Genomic DNA, 5533 nt, shown 5'->3' with positions numbered 1-5533 from the left:
GCAGGAAGAAGGGGAAGTCGGGAGGCATCTGTGGGTGGCCTCTCCCTTCACGCCACACCTGCACCCCCACTGCATTTCTCTCTGCTCCCTTCGCCCCAAGCCCAGGCACCACACTCTCACTTCACTTCTTCTTTCACCAGCAGCAGCCTCTTTGCTTCCTTCGAGCTGGTGGTCATGCCCTGCTCACCCTTTGAGGGTATCACCCCGTAGAGTCTGCAGCCACTTCCTGGGGTGGCTGCTCCTCTGTGGAGGTGCTCAAGGACATGGTAACATGGCCTTATGCAGTGCTCAAGACCCACCTGAGCTCTGCATCCTTGGGCAAGATATGTTGCCCCTCTGGGTCTCAGTTTTCCCATCTATAGAAAAGGGAAAATGATCCCTGCCTGACCTGACAATTGATGGCATATTGGTGATGGCAAAGACCTCAGGCAGGAGCTGGGTCAGACTGCCTGGGTTCAAGTACCAAGCCCACCACTTACTGGGTGGGTGACTTGGGGCAGGCCACCCGTGCTCTCTGAGCCTGTTTGCCCTCTGTAAAATGGAGATAACGACAGTACCACCTTGCAGGGCAGTGTGGGGCTTACAAAAGGTAAGGCTGGCAAAGTCACTGGAAGTGCTCTATGAAGCCATCATATTTCACAGATGAGGGACCTGAAGCCCAGAGAGGACCAGGGCCTGGCCCAGAGTTGCCAAGTGGCAGAGCATGGTGGAGAGGGGCCTTCCTGGCCACAGAGCCCAGAAAACGTGGAGCTGGAAAGCTGGCCAGCTTCTCCTTGAGCCAGGCATCTGGATAGGCCTGTCCTGCATCAGCCATAGCCTCTGAAGAGCTCTAAGAGAAAGCAAAGAGGTGTGTGTGGGGGATAGAGAGAGAGTGTTGGTAATGGGGAGACGGTGCTCTCTCTTGCCTGGGCCTCATCCAGACTCCTGGGAAAACTGACTCAGGAATGTGCTCTTCCAGCCCTGGGGGAAAGATGGGGAGGCAGCAAAAGGGAGAAACCAGACAGGTCCTAACACAGTCTCCCTCCTCTCTGCCTCACTGGGGCCCTTCCTGCATCAGCCCAAGCACAGCTCTCAGGAAGTACAAATGGCCTCTGCTGAAGCAGGAGGGAGCTGCTCCTTGGAGGGCAGCCAGATCCCCACCCCAGCTGCACGGTGAAGGCTTTGCAGGGACACCAGTGCACCTGTGTCCTGACTCCTGGGCTACACTCCCTCTGGGTGACTTGGGCAAGCCTTGGCCCTTCTTTGCACTTCGGTTTTCTTTGATCAGGATCCAGACCTTGACCTCCAGGCTCTTCCTTTCCGAGGTCACCCAGCTACCTCTAGGATTGCCATGCCAACCTCCTCCTTCCTCATGCTGAATGTGAGCCCAAGTGGCTATTCTTAGGGCTCAGGAGGAGTCCCTGCCTACCCCACAGCCCCTCTATTTTCCAGCCTGGGTCTGTACCAGCCTCACTGTGCCTTGCTTCAGTTGGGGGCTAAGTTAGTGCCTGTTACTTAGCCCTGCACTCCTGATCCTGAAACTCACTACCAAGATACTCTCCTGCTCAAACGCCAGTGGTGAGGCTGGGTGCGGTGACTCAGGCCTGTAATCCCAGCACTTTGGGAGGTGGAGGCAGGCGGATTACTTAAGGCTAGGAGTTTGAGACCAGCCTAGGCAACATGGCAAAACCCCGTCTCTACTAAAAATACAAAAATCAGCCAGGTGTGGTGGCATACGCTTGTAATTCTAGGTACTCCAGAGACTGAGGCACAAGAATTGCTTAAACCTGGGAGGTGGAGGTTGCAGTGAGCCGAGATCGCACCACTGCATTCCAGCTTGGGCAACAGAGTGAGACTCCACCTCAAAAACAAAACAAACAAACAAACAAAAAACCAGTGGTGGCTCCCCATTGCCTTCACAGTCTAACCCTGTCCAACTTCCACTGCCACCCAGTCTGATTGTGCTTGCCATATTAATACCCACCTCCCTGCTCGGTCCCAGCTGTGGTCCCACACATGTACCTGGGAAGCCCTCCAGCTCCTCTCCACCCATCACGGCTTCACTGGATCCTGCCTCCTCCAGGAAGGCTTCTCTGCCTCCTGCTCCTCTACAAAACACTCTGGATGCTTGAGCAGTGGGAAGCCTGCCAGTCTCCTCTCAGGCCCCCAGGCAGGGAGGAGGCCACATACCATCCCAGTAAAGTGTCTCCCCATATGGGGGCTACTTACTGTGGTGAGTAGCCTGCAAGAAACTGTAGGTGGGACCCCGACAGGACTTTAGATAAACTGAGTCACAATGCAAAAAAAGTCATTTACACATCTTTTTCAATCTTGGTTGTGTACAGCAAAAGCCTCAGCTTAGAGCTAAACTGTTTCTTTTGTTTTTTGTTTGTTTGTTTGAGACAGAGCCTCACTCTGTCACCAGGCTGGAGTGCAGTGATGCAATCTCGGCTCACTGCTACCTCTGCCTCCCGGGTTCGGGCTATTCTCCTGCCTCAGCCTCCCAAGTAGCTGGGACTACAGGTGCACGCCACCACGCCCAGCTAATTTTTGTATTTTTAGTAGAGATGGGGTTTCACCATGTTGGCCAGGATGGTCTCGATCTCTTGACAAGTCAAGTGATCCACTCGCCTTTGCCTCCCAAAGTGCTGGGATTACAGGCATGAGCCACCGTGCCCCGCCGAGGGCTAAACTGTTTTAACCCCTGTCTAACACAGACTATGTCCCTTATTTTTCCCCATTTTTCAATCTTTTATTAGACTTCAAAACAGGACGTCTGACTTTTAAATGTTTTATTGTGGTAAGATATACACACACACACACACACACACACACATATATGTAACAAAAGCTACCATTTTAAGCATTTTTAAGTGTAGATTCAGGCCAGATGGGGTGACTCACGCCTATAATCCCAACACTTTGGACAAAGCCCTAGTGGTAGGACTACTTGAGCCCAGGAGTTCGAGACCAGCCTGGGAAACATAGCGGACCCTGTCTCTACAAAAAAAAAAAAAATTAGTTGGTCATGGTAATGTGCCCCTGTAGATCCACCTACTCAGGAGGCTGAGGTGGGAGGACCGCTTGAGCCCAGGAGGTCGAGGCTGCAGAGAGCTGTGTTCGAACCATTGCACTCCAGCCTGGGTGACAGAGTGAGACCCTGTCTCAAAAAAAAAAAAAAAAAGGTACAGTGCAATGGCATTATGTACCTTCACACTGTCATGCAAACATCACCACATCCCATGTCCAAAACATTTTTCATATTCTCAAACTGAAACTCCATACCCATGAAACAGAACTTCCCGTTCTGTACTCCCCCAAGCCCTTGGCAATCACCGTTCTATTTTCTGTCTCTCGAATTTGACCACTCTAAGTACCTCATCTTAGTAGAATCACACAGTCTTTGTCCTTGCGTGACTGGCTCATTTCACTTAGCATGACGTCTTCAAGTTTCCTCCGTGTTTTAGTGTGTCAGACTCTCATTCCTTTTAAAGGTTGAATCACATTCCACTATGTGTATAATACATATTATATTTTGTTCATCCATCTGTTGATGGACACTTGAGTTACTTCCACCTTTCAGCTATTTTGAATAATGCTACAATGAACATGGGTGTAGAAATGATGCCCCTTCTTAACAAAGAGAATGTTTCTAGCTAGACTTTACTAACATTGTTTCACTTGCATACTATTTATTTTTATGATTTTTTTCTATTTGTGGCAAGTTATACAAATTTTCTATTTACTTAGCTATATGAAATAGCCTTTAAGATACATGTAGATCCTACAAAGTGAAATGATTTAAAGAAAAATGCTAGGTAAATAAGGGCATGATTGTCATGTGTTAGTGGCAAAAAGTGGTGGCAGTAACACAGGAAAAGAGAACTGTTGAAGTGTGGGAAATATTGACACATGCCTCAAAAACCTGACTGTCCTGAGCTGAGTGGGACAGGCTGCCAGAGAGAAACCCTGCCGAGACCACTGGGGAGGCTGACCTCCAGATTAGCCTTGCATTCAGAGAGGCGCCTGGGGGTGTCGTTCTAGAAAGAGAACTACAGTAAAATTGAAACAGTCAGATCTGGGATCTGACATCTCATAGGGTGACCCCGGGCCAGTTACTCAAGACGATCCTCTGGCCTCTGCCACTCAAGTTAGCTGGGGCTACAGGTGCGTACCACCACACCTGTCTAAACTTTTTATCTTTTGGTAGAGACAGAGTGTCCTTATGTTCCCACGCTGGTCTTGAACTCCTGGCCTCAGGCAATCCTCCCACTTTGGCTTCCCAAAGCACTGGGATTACAAGTGTGATCCGCCGTGCCCAGTCCAGTCATTTCTGATCTTCACTTTTCTCATTATGAGAGGGTGGTAATAACACCCAGCCCCTAGGTAACTAAGATAACATCATACGAGCTGCTAAAACCTGTGGCCAGCACCTACTTTGGTTCTACGATCGGGTGGGTCACGTCACCCCACCCTAGCCCCTGCAAAGGACATCCTCAGGACAATATTTATTGCTTCTCCCCAAGGAGAGAAGGCCTGATAGTGATGAGATTATAGCTGGAGTTCAGGTGCACCATCAACTCAGTCTCCACCACCTTCCCCAGCCCCATTTCCACCTCCAAAAACTCTGGGCAAGACCTCTGGGCTCTTGATCCAAGGCTGTTACTGGCTGTAGGACCTTGTGCAAGTCTGAGCCAAGAGCCTCTCTGAGCCTTCATCTCCTCAGCTGTAAAATGTGGATGCCCTTGTCCTCTGAGTACTCAAACCCCACATACATCCCCTATCTATCTCTGGCTGGTGAACAGACGCTGTCAACATTCAGCCACGCATAACAAACACAAAGCAAATGAATCGACAAGTGAAACTGCCAGTCTTGCAAAGTATGGGATTTCATGAAGTTGGTGGAAGCAAAGCAGGAGAAATGGAACAGCCGCTGCCCACAGAGAAAGGGAACGTCTGCAAGGGAAGTGACCCAGACCCGAAAAAAGGCACTGGACTATCAAAAGATTCAGAGTGATCCTTGAGTTTGAGGAAGCTCTCAAATATTTTTGCAAAAATGAATCTCTTACTGCAAAAACCAGTTCAGAAGGGAAGGATGCTACATACTCAACTATTACAAGAAAAAGTAAGACTTCCAGTGTTAACATCTGATTCATTCTTGGTTCATTTTAAGGCGTGCGTGGTTGCAATCATAATCTAAACTCCATTAATCATGGGGTAAAACTAATTTATCTTCGTAATATTTAGCTTCTTTTTCTAGGTAAAATCCCAATCAGGCCAGGTTTTCCCCACCATCTTGGTGAATTTCTGGTCTTCTTTTAAATAGATTCACCTCGGGGGCCTTCCAGGGTACAGGATGTGGCGGGGAGTCCTCCAGACGCCTGTCCCGGCTTTCCAGTCAAGACCACAAACACCCTACCCCCAATAGAGAGAAAGCCCCAAAACAGCTGGGCGCCCCCGAAGGCGCATTACCGTAATTCCCCAGGGCCTGCCAACCACCATCGCAATGCAAAGAAAAGTCTCCGCCCGCCGGGCCGAGTGCTCCCCGCGCCTC

The sequence above is a fragment of the Pongo abelii genome, chromosome 18 (genome assembly GCF_028885655.2).
Source record: "Pongo abelii isolate AG06213 chromosome 18, NHGRI_mPonAbe1-v2.0_pri, whole genome shotgun sequence".
In the NCBI taxonomy this organism is placed as follows: Eukaryota; Metazoa; Chordata; class Mammalia; order Primates; family Hominidae; genus Pongo; species Pongo abelii.
Note: the sequence above shows the minus strand (reverse complement) of the source record.